The sequence below is a fragment of the Acomys russatus genome, chromosome 29 (genome assembly GCF_903995435.1).
Source record: "Acomys russatus chromosome 29, mAcoRus1.1, whole genome shotgun sequence".
Taxonomy (NCBI): domain Eukaryota; kingdom Metazoa; phylum Chordata; class Mammalia; order Rodentia; family Muridae; genus Acomys; species Acomys russatus.
The window spans coordinates 12,577,435-12,593,786 of NC_067165.1; the positions used below are offsets into that span (position 1 = coordinate 12,577,435).

Below are 16,352 nucleotides of genomic sequence, written 5' to 3' on the forward strand. Positions count from 1 at the left end.
CTCCTACTTCCCGGGAACTAAGAGGTTCAGTCAGTTTATGGGAAGGTTCTAACTCTAAGTTCAGGCTGGCAGGAAGAGACAGTTGTCTGAAATAAAAACAATAAAAGGTTGAAGCTGTAGGGTAGAAGCTACTTTCAGTAACAGGTTATATTTAAATCTCTGGCCCAGCTTGTTGGAAGGACCCCTGCTATTTGAGGTTGCAGTCCTCCAAGTCTAGATAGCCATTCTGAGCTTGGTGCTCTCCCCAGCTGGTTCTCTGCCTCTCTGCCTGACCTCACCTGGAGAGTGTCTATAGACATAGATGCCCCTAACCACATTTGATACATGGCCCTTGACACAGCTCCCTGCTAGCTCTCCCTTCTCTGTGCCTATAGGATAATTAGGTACTGTGTTTCCATTCATATGATAAGGAGTGGGCTGCCAAATGCAAATTAAGCATCCTTGAAGTGCCTGGTTCCAACCAATTATGTACACCTATGCTGGGACCCCCCCCTCCCCCCCTCCCCAAGGACTATATAGCCTTTGTTCTCCCCGAATAAAATTGAACTATCTCCCTGAAGTGGTTCCTGGAGGGACATATTCTCCTCTGTACTTGTGGCCTTCTGAGCCCTGGGCCTTGCCTTCTGCTCCTCCTGCCTTCCTGGGCTGGTAGCCATCATGTCCTCCCCTCCCCCCCTGCCCATCCCCTGTCCCCAAAGAGGAGACCCACACAACTAGCAAAGTTACAGGGAGAGGGCCTTAGACATTGAATTGTTACAGGGATGGCTTCCACATTCTTTTCCTCGGTGTCTGTATGTGCACTCACAAGTGCCTGATTATGCTGAGCATGACTATGTCATGGCCAGAGGCCGGGTCTCTCAGTGGCTGTGTACAGTGGTGCGCATCTTTAATTCTAGCTCTTGGGAATGGAAGCAGAGACAGGTGGAGTTCAAGGCCAATCTGATCTACATAGCAAGTTCTGTGGCATTGTGTTTTTGTTTTTGTTTTTTGTTTTTTGTTTTCCCTTCAAGACAGGGTTTCTCTGCATAGCCTTGGCTGTCCTGGACTCCCTTTGTATACCACAGGCTGGCCTCGAACTCACAGCAATCCCCTGCCTCTGCCTCCTGAGTGCTGGGATTAAAGGCGTGTGCCACCATGCCCGGCTCTGTGGCATTGTTTGACTCTGATTGCTACCAGTAGTATATATCAATTGTTTGTATCAAGCTCTATGGGAGAAACACTTGCAAGGGTGCCAAATCTTTCAACTGAAATGTTAAAGGCTAACAGTGGAACAGTAGCATCTGAACTGCCACCAGGTGGCAGCACATAATTTATGCCAGAATGGTTCTGCCTGGGGTCATTGCCCTTAAGAGATTCTGTGAGCTACTAATTACTCTTCCGGAAACAATTCCCTGCTTAGGTTATGCTCTGTGCAAGAACAAATTACACAGCAGTAAAATAAAAAGATAATTTTATTATTCAAGTTCCATCCACATTCAGCCTCTTCCAATTTTATTTTCTAGCATACATTTTCTTAAACTCATCAGGACCACCTTTATTCCGTTATTGTTAATATTATTGACAGTGCTGGGGATTGAACCCAGGGCCACATGGTACATTCTCTGCCATTGCCTTTTGAACCTCTAGTCCTACTTCAATTATTTATGTCCCACATATTTGCCGAGAGTCTCCTCTTCCAGGAAGAGGGAAGTCTAAAGATTTCTGAAGGGAGATCTCTAAAACCCCTGCGAGTAAGTAAGGCCTATATTCCACTGTATTTATCTGCTCTGTTCTTCCATTGCAGTCTGCTCAAGTGTAAGACTATGAACCCTTGAGATCCATGAGTATGGAAAGGGGGAGGAAATCTGTACCTGATCTTTCATTTCTTTCTTTTTTCTTCTGTTTTGGTTTTTCGAGACAGGGTTTCTCTGTGTAGCCCTGGCTGCCCTGGAACTCCCTCTGTAGACCAGGGTGGCCTCGAACTCAGAGGTCCGCCAGGCTCTGCCTCCCAGAGTGCTAGGATTATAGGCGTGCGCAGCCGCCACCCGGCATTAATTCTGCCTTTCTAGCCAGCTCGTGATACTCCTTCTAAGCCTTTCCTGAATTCAGTCTCTTCCCTCGGCATTTCGTTTAGTTCCACTTGTTACTCTTTCCCAAGTCGCTAGAAATGGTGTGCTAATTTTAGCTTCTCATTACACAACGATCCTGCAGGACACCGCTTTGGATCCCGCAGGACACCTTATTCAAAAGCCGCGCCGGTCTAGTGCTTGTTCAGTTGGCTTAATTAATTAACAATCGCTTCTGTTTGGGGGATTTTGATTGGTCTATCTTGTGTTTACTGTTCCGCCCTCTGAGATTCTTTAGGTTTTCCCCAAGGTGTATTCTCTGCTCTCCGGTTCCGCTTTTTCAACACACTGTCTCTTCTGTTTTTACCTCCACTTCCTTCTTATTGGTTCCCTTCGCCTTCTAAGAGTTGGCGCCTAGCGTTGCTGATTGGCTTCTCCGGACGCCCATTGTGCCCACCCTCGTACCACGTGGCATCCCTAACGTTAATTGGGCAATCCTACCAGCTCGTTTGTCAAAGGTTGACGATTGATTGGTTGCTCTGAGGGAGGCCTGAGGAGGGGGCGGAGCTGACAGAGGCCCCGCCCCCAGTCCCCTGCCCCCAGGCGTTTCAGACGCTCACCGGCGGGGAGCCGAGAGTTTCCAGCTGCCCTCTCTGTCCCGGCGGCGAGCCGCCTCAGGGCCCCGCGGAGCAGGCGCGGGGGAAGCATCCCAGACCGCAGGGCCATGGCAGAAGCTTCCCGCTCCTGCGCCTCCGCCGTCGGCCCCGCGGAATCGCCGGCTTCTGCGCGAGGGACCCCCACCTCCTCTGCAGGCTAAACAGCCGCGGCCGGGCGCTGCTATGCTGGCTCTGGGCCGCTGCCTCCCTCGCCCTCCGGCCCGCGCAGACGCCCCCTCCGCAGCGCAGTTGTGCCTCAGGTAACCTCCGGAGGGATTGCCTGAGAGCCGAGGAGGCTCGGCATCCCCGCCGCGCGCGCAACCTTGGCTCACGGGTCGCCCAGCACTGGACAGCCCGCTGCCTTCCTTGAGATTTTCAGAGAGGCAGGGGCACAGTCTTGCTCCCCTTTCCCTTCTCGCTTTCTTCAGGGTCCCGGGACAGTCCTCACCTTCTCGCCTCAGAGGCCGAGAGACCATTGGAAGTTAGACCTCGCGTTGGGATTGTGTCTGACCTTCCTCACTTGCGAAGTTCTGGAATCCTTCGCGTCCCGCTCCCCTGCTGAGAGTGCCTCGCGGGGTCTCCGTCCCCGCTTCTCCCTCTGAGAGCAGGATTCCCTCCCTCCCATCAATCGAGCTCATCTCTCCTAAACACCCAGACTTCTAAACCCTAAGAGACTTCTCTTTCCTTTTCACGCATTTACTTTTTGCACTTAATTTTGAAGACTGTTTGAACTACAATTCAGATTTAGCTGGAAGTAAAATTCAGATTGATCGAATTGAAAACTCTTCAATTTATATACCTCTGGGGGGAAAACGTGCTTAAAGAGTTGGACTTTATTCTGTAGGCACAGGGAGGCATTGAAGGCTGTAAGCCGGAGCTTGATAGGCACTGTCTCTGGAAAACGTGAAGGAAAGATTGAAAGTAAAGACGGGAGGTTAGAAGGCCTAGGTAGACAGGAAACTATTGTACTAAGGGTGAGAGAGGGTGGATGAGCTGGGATAGTTGTAGGAAAACAGGAGAGAATGGCAGTGCAGTTCCAAGAATGCTCAAAAGAGAGTGTAGAAGGTGTTTTGTTTTCTGCTTTTGTAAGAAAGATGTTTCTCTCTCTCTTTTTTTTTTTTTTTTTTTTTTGGTTTTTCGAGACAGGGTTTCTCTGTGTAGTCTTGGCTGTTCTGGACTCACTTTGTAGACCAGGCTGGCCTCGAACTCACAGCGATCCGCCTGCCTCTGCCTCCCGAGTGCTGGGATTAAAGTCTCGTTGGTTTGTGGTATTGGGCTGGTGGTGTTAATAGAAACAGAACGCAAATGACGCACTTTTGAAGAATGACACATTTGGTTGTGGACAAGTTCAATTGGGGCTTTTCAGACAGAGCTGGAAAATTGGTCCCAAGACTGAGAAAGTTAGGATCTAAAGATACAAAGTTGAGAGTGAAGAGAGAACATATGGGGAGACTTGAAACCTTAGTACCTCCTGGTGGTACTCCAGAAGCAGAGAACTGGCCTGTGGAGCAGAAGCAGCATCGCTGAGGAGAACAGGCACTGAGAGAGAGCTTTACAGGGTTGGGACGAGAACTGGAGCACTGGCAGGCAGTATCACAGAAGCCAAAGGAAGGCCGTGCTCAGAGGGAGGGGGCTAACCCCGCGTCAGGTGCCCCAGAGGGCAAGTAGAATAGGAGCTGGAAGCAAGTGAGTCTGGCAATTAGGAAGTCACTTGTTTTCTTCCCAAGGCCGTTCTGATAACCTGGTGATTGTAGCATAGTAGTTAGCTCATGGGTTTAGGAGTAAATGACAGGCATCGGTGAGTAAAACCTCCTTTCTGTCTCTCTCATTTTCTTTGCTTGCTGGCTTGAGGAAGGGTGTGTAGCACAGGCCAGCCCGTAGCTATGTGTGTGTTACCACACTAGGCTGGTCTTATTTTTATTGTGATCAGTTATCTGTGGATAAATCAGATTTTTTTGGAGGTTGAAGGAACTGTGGTGAGTTTCTGACATGAGCATTACAGCCATAGGACTCATCAGTAGAAACTATCAAGGAATTTTTTTTTGTTGTTTTTTTAGATTTATTTTTGTTTTATATGGTGAGTAGATTTTTTTGCTGGTTTGTTTTGAGACAGGATCTCACTGTGTTGCTCTGGCTCCAAACTCATTTTGTAGATCATGATGTTCGGGTATGGCTTATGTGTTTGCCTGCATTTATGCTTATGCAGCATGTGTGTGGTGGTGTCCTCAGAGGTCAGAAAAGGGCACTGGATCCCTTGGAACTGGAGTGATCATTGTGAGCTGCCTTGTGGGTGCTAGGACTCAAACCTAGGTCCTCTAGAAGAGCAAAAAGTGCCCTAAACCACTGAATCATCTCCAGCACCAAGAATAAGGACTTTTTTTTTTTTTTAACTTAGACTTTACATTTTCTCCAACACCCTAAGAACAGGAAGGCAAAACGAGGAGAAGACGATGACGATTGGGTTGATCCAAAACTGGAATTTGCAAAACAGAAATATAAAATGGGGAACTGCTTTATATTGCTAGTAATAGTATTGGGATCCATGGCTGACTGCACAGTCTGAACTGGAGGGTGTAACAAGTGAAATCTAGGGCTGGAGAGATAGATAGCTCAGCTGTTAAGAGCACTGGCTGCTCTTCCAGAGGACTTAGTGCCTTACATACTAACTAACAACTATGTGTAACTTAGTTCTAGGAGACCAACACCATGAGCTGGCTTCCTTGGGCAACGCATGCACATAATACACAGACATGAATGCAGGCAAGACATACATATGAAATAAAAGTTTTAAAAAGTAAAATATTTAAGAAGGCTAGTATACTTGGAGAATGAGGTGATAACCAGAAAATAAAATTGAAGACCAAATTTTATAAGAATACATGATTGGAAAGTTCAGGGTTCTTTCTTTCTTTTCCTTTTTCTTTTTTGGTTTTTTGAGCTAGGTTTCTCTGTATAGCTGGCCTGGGACTCCCTCGGTAGACCAGGCTATCCTTGGGCTCACAGAGATCAGCCTGCCTCCGAGTACTGGGATTAAAGGTGTGCACCACCAGGCTTGGCTCATAGTTCTTTCAAGGCAAAGGGAGAAAAAAGTGTCACTGTCTTAGTGCTTGAGGGGATGACGCCACAGGCTATTAAAATAGTGCAGCGGCCTTACGGGCTGTGCTGACTGCTGCCAGTGTGGGTGTCATAATTATCCTGTATGATAGCAGGAGATGGAACACAAGAGATTCTATAGGTGGGGCCTCTGTCACCAAGGAGGGACCCAGATTGGAGATTCTTTGGTGATTGTTAAAAACTAGTTTTTAATGGTACAGATGTTTGTTTCTGAGTTAACAGTGAGATTCTCAGACATCTGGGTGATTGTAATGCATGATGTGTTATTCTTTTATAGAGATAAATTTGGGATGGTTCCTCAAACACTGTGTGATTTGGTATAGGAAGGCCTTTTTTTGTGCTTGTTTTTTTGAGACAGGTTTTCTCTGTGTATCCTTGACTGTCCTGGACTTGCTTTTGTAGACCAGGCTGGCTTCGAACTCACAGAGATCTACCTGCCTCTGCCTCCCAAGTGCTGGGATTACCATGCCTGGCCACACTTTTTTATTTTTATTTTTATTTAATTTATTTATTTATTTATTTTGTTTTTTTTTTTTGAGACGGGGTTTCTCTGTGTAGCCTTGGCCATCCTGGACTCACTTTGTAGACCAGGCTGGCCTCGAACTCACAGCGATCCGCCTGCCTCTGCCTCCCGAGTGTTGGGATTAAAGGGGTGCACCACCACGCCGGGCTCTTTATTTATTTATTTATTTATTTATTTATTTATTTATTTATTTTGGTTTTTTGAGACGGGGTTTCTCTGTGTAGCCTTGGCTGTCCTGGACTCACTTTGTAGACCAGGCTGGCCTCGAACTCAGCGATCCACCTGCCTCTGCCTCCCAAGTGCTGGGATTAAAGGCGTGCGCCACCATGCCCGGCTCTATTTTTATTTTTGAAGGTCTTAATTCTGTTCAAGATAGGTACATGCTTGGAGACTAATAATCTGCTATCCCAGGCTCTGCAGTGATGCTTTCTCCTTACAGTTTCGGTTAATTCTAAGAAGGAAATTGTTCTCTGGCTTACTTAGAGCATAAAGGGGACTTGTTTTTAACATGTTTTCTCCCTATATTAAAGTGCTTATAAATACTTGTTAATATCACACACTTCATTTGTTTGTGAAACATGAATGTTTTAGTGGAGTTTGAAATCTGGGATAAGGGCTTTAGTGAAAGTTTTATCTTTCTGGTAAATGGAGCCTAATTATGACATTGTTTGTGTAGGTGATGGTGAATGTTTTGGGCCAACAACGGGTATTAGGCTGTTTTCCAAGTCATTAAATGAAGGTGACTTCAGTGTGGTCTCAGTAGGGTTATTTTTGCCGAGTGTTCAGAGTAGTTAGTTGTTAGAAAGCATATTTGTAACATGGGTCAACCATCCATTTCTGACATTTAATTTAACTTAAGTGTGTGTGTGTGTGTGTGTGTGTGTGTGTGTGTGTGTGTGTAAGTAGAGGACAACTTGAAGTTGATTCTGACCTCCCACTATATGGGTCTTGGGGGTTGAACTGAGGTCATCAAGTGTAACAGCAGGAACTTTTCCTCATTTTACTAGCCCTTTGATATTTTATAAAGGCAACATGAAAAGGGAAAAATATAAAAAAATCTTCAGGGTAAATAAAAACTGAGAATTATTAACTGTATAGTTATAGGTAACATGCCTCTGCCTCCCTGAGTGCTGGGATTACAGGTGTGCACCGCTGTGCCTGGAGAATCCAGGTCCTTAAGCATGTTAGTCCAGTGTCCTGCTTAGCTGCCCTTTATATTATGCCCTCAACCCCATTGTATTTTTGGAGAAGGAATTGTTGAATATAGCCTTCGTCTTCTAACCTCCTCCCTGGCTCACTGGCTGGACCACCACACAACCCAGCTGTCTTTGCATTCTTTTACACTTTGTTTAGGCAAATGATTCCAAACAAATATATAATCATATTTTTCTATTTTTCATGAAAAAGCTGACAGTTTATCACAGTTCTGCCCTTTACCTCACTAGGCATGTCTTTCATTATTGTATATCTTGGAGAGCTTTTCGGATTAGTCCTCTCTTTTTTTTTTTTTTTTTAGGTTTTTCGAGGCAAGGTTTCTATGTGTAATGGCTGTCCTAGACTCACTTTGTAGACCAGGATGGCCTTGAACTCACAGAGATCCACCTGCCCCTGCCTCCTGAGCCCTGGGATTATAGGCTTGTGCTACCACACCCTGCTCTTCTTCTTCTTCTTCCTCTTCTTCTTCTTCTTCTTCTTCTTCTTCTTCTTCTTCTTCTTCTTCTTCTTTTTTTTATTCTTTGAGACAAGGTTTCTCTGTGTATCCCTGACTGTCCTGGACTCACTTGTAGACTAGGCTGGCCTCGAACTCACAATGATCCAACTGCCTCTGCCTCCCAAGTGCTGGGATTGAAGGCATGTGCTTCCTGCTCTTCTTTTTAAAGCACCTTTATTAGCCAGGCGTAGTGTCGCATGCCTTTAATCCCAGCACTTGGGAGACAGAGGCAGGCAGATCTTTGTGAGTTCGAGGCCAGCCTGGTCTACAAAGTGAGTCCAGGACAGTAAGGGATACACAGAGAAACCCTGTCTGGAAAAACAAAAAAACCAAACCAAAACAAACAAAAAAACCCCACCTTTATTATATCCTGTGGAATTCTTCTGGGCGTGGCAGTGCATACTAGCAAATCTAGTACTCTGGATGCAGAAACAGGAGGATTTCTGTGAGTTCAAGGCCAGTCTGACCTACACAGCGAACTCTAGGACAGCCAGGACTACATAAAAGGACCTTGTCTCAAAAACTAAACAGCCTTCCCCCACTGAAAAAAATTGCATTTGATCCTGAGATGCCTTCGGAGAGCTTTGAGGTTTGTCTGTGTATGTTATGTCACCCTGCCTCAGGGTTATAGATGGTTGTTGGGGTAAGTGGTACAGAAGGGATGCAAGGGAATAAGGGGTTCACAGCTGGGCCCCCAGGAAATCTGAAGACATCCATAAGCTCTTTAGGTTTGCTGGTGGCTGGGACCACACTTTGAATGGAGAAGAATGAATTGAGTACTCGGGAAGGCATCAGTGCTCTTGGTGTTTATGGACAGGTCTCCTTAAGTAGTCCTGTTCCCTGCTGAACTAGTCCCACACAGCTTTTCTTTACTTGGCCTAGGACTATTCAGAATTTAATAAAGATTTTTTCCCATAGGCTGGTACAAGTGTGCATGCGTGCGTGCATTTTAGCATTTGAGGCTCTGAGTTCAAACCCCAGTGCTGCAAGAAAAAGTAAAAATAGATTTCCACCCTTGTGGCCTTCCTCTCTGTAGAAGTAGAAATAAAATCTGACTGGGTATTTGAAAAAGCAATACAACACACAAAAAAGTAAGCAACCAACCAAACCAAATCACAAATGGGAGGCCAATGTGGGCTGTACTAAACCCTGTTGCAAACACAAAACAAAAGAAAAGCAACAGTGTGGGCTGATGAGGTGGGCCAGTAGCTGAATGCTTTTGCAAGAGTCTCACAACCTGCTCTCTGGGACCCACAAGGTGGAAGGAGAGAAGCAGTTCGCACAGGTTGTGGGAACCAGGTTCCTCTGGCTTCTATGCACACAGGTAAAGAAACACTGAAAGCTATTGAAGCTATGTATTATAAGTTGCTCCCTATTATGTACATGCAGCCTTTTTATATATATATATATATATATATATATATATATATATATATATATATATATTTTTTTTTTTTTTTTTTTTTTTTTTTTTTTTTTTTTTTTTTTTTTTTGAGACAGGGTTTCTTTGTGTAGCTTTGGCTGTTCCTGGAACTCACTGTTGACCAGGTCTCTGGAACTCACAGAGATCTGCCTGTCTCTTCCTCCGGAGTGTTGGAATTAATAAAGGCATGCTCCACCATGGCCCGGCTATCTGTTTAATATTCTAAGCAGGGCTGCATGTAGACCTTGAAAGTGTCATTATTACATGTGTGCAAGGGCGTTTACAGGCTAAATTGGCAAAAGCAGAATATCTAAGTTAAAATTGATAGGCGCTTATTACCATGAACTGCTCAGTTTTCTTCCTTCGGCATTTCCCCATTTGAGTAGCCAGCTTACTCAACTAACATTGCCTGTGTCATAGCTAATGCTTAAACAGTGTTTTGTACAATGAACACCAGCCTAGGTGCCTTATATACATTATCTCATTTAATCTTGGTAAAATCCCTTTGAGGTGGGCACTGATACTGTTTTTTAGATGAATACATTAAGGAATTGTTTAAGTGCTCAAATTCATAGCTAACAAGCTGCATAAATTCCAGTCAGAACTCTGCCCGTAGGGCCACTATTGTTAATATATGCCAAGCTGGTATCAATCTTGGATTTCTGCCAGCACAATAGATAGAAGAGATAAGCCACAGGGGTTTTCGTTGTTTTATTTAATCATGCTGAGATGAAGTGCCTTTAAGGTTTTGAGTCATCCCCATTTCCTGTTCTGTGAACTACCCAGTTTAAAGTCTTTAGCATAATTTTGCTGTTGAGTCAGGAATCTCTTTCTGATTTCTAGAACTCTATACAAAGTTAAATGTTCAGCTGGGCTTGGTGGTGCATGCCTGTATTCCCAGCACTCTGGGAGGCTGAGGCAGGGGGATCACAGGCCAGCCTGGTCTACAAAGCAAGTTCAGGACAGCCAAGGCTATACAGAAAATCCCTGTCTTAGAACACTCTCCTCCAATTTAAATGTCTAAGATGTGTTTTATAAGAATTTTTCTTCTTTTCCTCTTGGATGCAGGGTGTTGAACTTAGGGCCTCATGTATGCCAAGCGGCTGCTCTGCCCTTAGGCCGCTATTGATACTTGTTTTTCTGATGTCTTATTTTATTCCCCTATAGAAGTTCTAGATTTTTGTGCTGATAAACCTTTCAATATTTTATGGCTTTTGGATTTTGAAATACAGAAAGAAGGGCCTTCTGCATTTCAGTCCTTGCTTTTTTATTTTTATCTTTTTTTTTTTGTTTTATTTTTTTATTTTTTATTTTTTTAGTCCTTGCTTTTTTAATCTATCCAGTCGGAACAAGGACACAGAATTGTTGTAAGGGTCAAAGTGCTATGTGAACTGTAAATCATTAGACAGATGAAATATAGTGTTATTTATTAATTTATCTTCTGAACAAGTTGTACAGAGGCTGTCTGTCTTTCTCTGTATTAAATAGAATAGAATTATATAATTTTATTTGTGTAACATAGTTTAATTAAGAGCCAGACCTGGAGGTACATGCTTTTAATTTTAGCACTTAGGAGGCAGAGGCAGGTGGATCTCTTGAATTTGAGGCCAGCCCGGTATCATAGTGAATTCCAAGACAGCCAGGGCTTTGTAGGGAAACCCTGTTTCAAAGACAAGAAGAAGAAGAAGGAAAAGGAGAAGGAGAAAAGAAAATTAGCATGATCTTACTTCTGATGTTTTCCTAGGACAGTTTGCATGGTTTTTTGTTTGTTTGTTTTAACATTTTATTGATTCTTTGAGTTTCATTGATTCTTTGAGTTTCATATCATGTACCCATCCCATCCCATCCCATCATCTGTTCATCCCCTCGTATCTGCCCTCCTCCCTTGTGGCCTATCCCTTAAAATAAACACACACACACACACACACACACACACACACACACACACACACACACTAATAATTAAGACAAAGCATAGAAAACATCTCGTTGTGGAACCTGTAGTGTGTCATAGCGTGTACCACAGTATACCCCTCTATCCACATGTCTTCACTTGGAATGAGTCATTGGTCTGGTTTGAGGTCTCTGGCTTTTGCGACACCATCAGTATTGGGTCCTCACTGGGACTCCTTCTGGTTATCCTGTTGTTGCTCTGTGTCGTGGAGATCCTGCAGCTTTGATGAGCAAGACTGACCCTTTCACGTGTCCCAACCATTCACAGATGATATAAATTTTGGGGTGGGCCAACACAGCCCTGGATCTGGACCTGGGTAGTAGCTGAGTAAGTGGCCCACCTGCTCTCCCTTGTCCTCACCATCAGGGAGAGCTCCCCAGCGCTGCTTGGCCTAGACTATCCAGTGCCACCATTGGCAGGACAGCTCTCCTGCTCTTATGGCCTGGCCTCTTCTTTTCAAAATAATTTTCACAAAGTGTAGAATGTGGTAATCTTGATATATTTGTTGTTGTTGTTATTATTATTATTATTATTAATAGTAGTAGTAGTAGTTGTTTTTTGAGACAGGGTTTCTCTGTAGCCCTGGCTGTCCTGGATTCCCTTTGTAGACCAGGATGGCCTCGAACTCATAGCGATCCACCTGTCTCTGCCTCCCGAGTGCTGGAATTAAAGGTGTGTTACACCGCCTTGTCTCGAAAAATCAACCAACCAACCAAACAAACAAAAAAAACCCAAAAAAGGTGTGAGCTACCATCGCCTGGGTGTATTTTTATTTTTTTAATGTATTTAAAAATTTTCCATTCATGAGATATTTATGGAAATAACACATTTAAGGAGAAAAGGGCAATACAATATATGTATCATTATTAAATACTGTATAGTATCATACAAAAAAGGACTCTAGGAATTAATTTTTTATTTATTATTTTTTTCTTTTTTGGTTTTTCGAGACAGGATTTCCCTGTGTAGCCCTGGCTGTCCTGGACTCACTTTGTAGACCAGGCTGGCCTCGAACTCACAGCGAGCCTCCTGCCTCTGCCTCCCTGAGTGCTGGAATTGCCGGTGTGTGCCACTGTACCCAGCTAGGAATTAATTTCTAATTTCTGGAAAGTTTTACTTTCAGAAATAACCCTAGAACAACACATTCTTTTCTTAACTGTCAAGTACCAGGGCTCTGCCTTTGGGAGGGATTTCAGCCACTAGGTCATTAGCAATAGTGTGTTCTGGTTCTTTTTTCTTTAATTGTACAGTGTGCCCTCAATTGATCTGTCCAGCAACATTTAATTAATTTAGTTTTAGCGACTCTTTAAGAGACATTTAAAAAAGTGTGTGTGTGAGGACTGGAGAGATTACTCAGTGGTTAAGATCACTGGCTGCTCTTGCAGAGACACCAGATTCAATATCTGGACCCACATGACAGGCTCACAGCCATCTGTAACTCCAGTTTCAGAGGATCTGATGCTCCCTTCTGGCTTTTGTGGGCTCTGTACATGTATGATATACAGATAAAATGTGCAGACAAAACACCAATACACACAAAATAAAAATAATCCTGTGTGTGGTGTGTGTGTGTGTGTGTGTGTGTGTGTGTGTGTGTGTATGGAGAGAGAGAGAGAGAGAGAGAATATATATATATGTCTTTATGCCAGACCTGCTGCAGCTGTAGGTAATTGTGACCCACCTGACATGGCTTAAGAGTTTTGAACCCAGAGACTTCTGGAAGAGCATCAAGTGCTCTTAACCTCTGTCATCCTCTAGCCATTCTGAGGTTATTGTTTTTTGCTGTTTTTGTTTTTTGTTTTTCCGAGAGAGGGTTTCTCTGTGTAGCCTTGGCTGTTCCTGGACTCACTTTGTAGACCAGGCTGGCCTTAAACTCACATAGATCCACCTGTCTCTGCCTCTCAGTGCTGGGATTAAAGGTGTGCGCCACCACGCCAGCTAAGATTCACTAAATTAGTAGCTATTTTGAACAGTAATCATTCTGAACATACATATATCCCTTTTTGCTGCCTATGTCTATATTGTTAAATTTTCCAGGGCTTATCCTGGTACCTGGCCTCCAGGGAGGTGCTAGATAAAGTATTTGTTGACTGAGCATATGAAAGAATGAGTGTGCCAGGCCGGGGTGGCGCACGCCTTTAGTCCCAGCCCGGGAGGCAGAGGCAGGCAGGTCTCTGAGTTCCAGGCCAGCGTAGTCTACAGAGTGAGTCCCAGAATAGCTAGGGCTACACAGAGAAACCCTGTCTTGAAGGGGGGGGGAGAATGAATGTATTTTTCACATAGAGTTTGAATCTCAGTAAGGTGAGATAAACTCAGGGGATAACGTGGTTACTATACGTACATTAGATTTGACCCAAGTTTGATCTCCAAATCTCATCTAGAATGTTGGGATATAATGGCATGCACCTGGAATCCTAATTCCAGAGAAACAGGATAATCCCTAGGGCTCACTGGCCAGCCAGTCTAGCATAATCAGCAAGATCCAGTTAGAGGCTGTCTCAGGACACAAAGTGGGCTTGCATGAGTGCACCTGCACCACAACACATTTGCACCTTCAAACACAGAGGTTTAAATCTCAATAACAAAAAGCCACGCCTTTAACCCCCCGGCACTTGGGAGGCAGAGGCAGGTGGATCACTGGGAGTTCGAGGCCAGCCTGGTCTACAAAGTGAGTCTAGGACAGCCAAAGCTATCACAGAGAAACCTTGTCTTGAAACCCCCCCCCCCCAAAAAAGCCGAACTAAATCCTAAACAAAAGCCTGCAAAATTTAAATCTGCGTCTAAATCTTAGCTTTTTCCCCCAACTGTACATTTTTATTTATATCTAAATATACTAAAATTTAAATACTGTAATTCATTTGAAGGTGAGCATGTTCAAGTCAAGTCCTTATGGAGCTCATAGTCCAGAAGAAAACAGATAAGCCACAGTTAATGCGCAGTAAGATAACTGTAGTAAGGATCTGTGCAGGACAACATTGTATCAGAGCACAGACAAAGGACGTGGAAAGGTCAGAGAACACTTGTGGAGCCATGTGGAGGAAACCAATAAGAACACACGGAGGAGAAAGAATGTTACTGGCATGGGCACTGAAGTGTGAGCAGGAATTACAAATGAGCATCTGAAAGGAGAAAGGCTTAATTCTAGCTCACCATTCAAAGGTACAGTCCACTGTGCTGGAGAAGTCGAGGTGGCAGGAACTTGAAGCAGCAGCCCACATCTCATTGATGATCAGAAAGCCAAGAGAATGAATCAGCATGCTATTGCTCAGGTCCCCTTCTCTTGGATTAAAGCCAGGAGTGGTGTTATTTAGAATTAATGCAATCAAGATGACCCTCACAGACATGCCCAGGTGAGGTGATTGTAGGTGGTTCTAGATTTTGCCAAGTTGACAATGAAGACTAACCATCAAAGTAGATTGTGTCTCCAGGTAGAAGGGTAAAGATAGATGACCCTGGAGCTAGGAGGGCTGGAGCTGTTACACAGGGAAACCCACCGTGGAAATTAGGTTGTAAGGCATGTGAGGGTGGAGTTTGGAAGGCCCAAAAGACATTTGCTAAGTACCAGTCACTAAGAATGAGCATGGAGGGTTGGAGAGATGGTTCACCAGTTCAGAGTTCTTTTCTGCTCTTCGCGAGGACCAGAGTTCAGTTTCTAGCACCCACGCCAGGCAGCTCACAACTGTCTGGAATTCCAGCTCCAGCTGAGCTGATGTCCTCTTCTGGACTCTGAACACACAGGATTCACATAAACACAATGCATACAAGTGAGAGAGAGAAAAGTTAGAATGAGACCGATCATCAGAAAGTACTGTAATACTGGATTAAGGAATATCACTTAAGCTGCGACAGCAAAGAAACTGATTGAGAAAGTGACGTAAATCTGGAGTCTAATAATTAGGTTATTTAATTTTCTTTTTTTCCTGTTTTAGCCCATCCCATTTTATGTCCCAGATTAGGCTACGTTTAGGGAAGCAAGGTTCTTGAATACCAAGCTAAATAACTTTGTAAGAAGCAAATATTGGGGGCTGGAGAGATGGCTCAGAGGTTAAGAGCACTGACTGCTCTTCCAGAGGTCCTGAATTCAATTCCCAGCAACCACATGGTGGCTTACAACCATCTACAGTGAGATCTGGTGTCTTGTTCTGGCCTGCAGGTGTACATGCAAGCATAACACTGTATACTTAAATAAATAAATAAATGTTAAAAAAAAAAAAAAGATAAAAGAAAAAAGACATTGGCCAGATGCAGTGGCATACATCTATAATTCCAGCACTCTGGGAGGCAGAGGCAGGTGACCACTGTGAGTTCCAGACCAGCCTGGTCTACAAAGCCACTCCAGGGAAGCCAAGGTTATACAAGGAGACCCTATTGGACAAACCAACCAACCAACCAACCAAAAATATATATTTCCTCTTGTTGTGGTGACCCAACCATAAAATTATTTTGTTGCTACTTCATAACTGTAATTTTGCTACTACATGAGCTGTGACTATCTGACATGTGACCTTCAAGGGGGTCTCAACCCACAGGTTAAGAACCACTGCCTTAGAGCTTGCTGGAGAGACACCATCTGTATACATCTCACTCTCCTTGCAGGGAGGGTAGAGGCTATTAGTCACTCTCTGTGGAGAGGGACCCTTTATAGTGGTAAGTGCTTAGCTTTGGAACTCCAAGTCTGTCATTAATTATCTTCTAGCAGGTCTTAATTTGGCTGTCTTACCTACCTCCCTTTTTTATTTTTTTATGTATGACCAAATAGGATTTATGATGGACAAATAGTAGAAAAAAATGTTAGTGCCATCCATAGGTTGGTCTCCTGAGTCATATGTTAGTAAAAGTTTACTTTATGAGCCGGGCGTGGTGGCACATGCCTTTAATCCCAGAGCTCGGGGAGGCAGAGGCAGAGGCAGGCAGATCACTGTGAGT

General features: G+C 44.2%; 1 protein-coding gene across 1 annotated transcript in view; it reads left to right on the plus strand.

Moving 5' to 3' along the window:
• The first annotated feature begins 2,634 nt into the window (after nucleotides 1-2,634).
• The window catches only part of Tesk2 (testis associated actin remodelling kinase 2), a 105,775-nt gene continuing 92,057 nt past the window's right edge, over nucleotides 2,635-16,352 (plus strand). The window contains exon 1 of the mRNA XM_051171128.1: nucleotides 2,635-2,961. The gene's annotated coding sequence lies outside the window, so the exon portion shown is untranslated. The remainder of the gene's footprint in view (nucleotides 2,962-16,352) is intronic.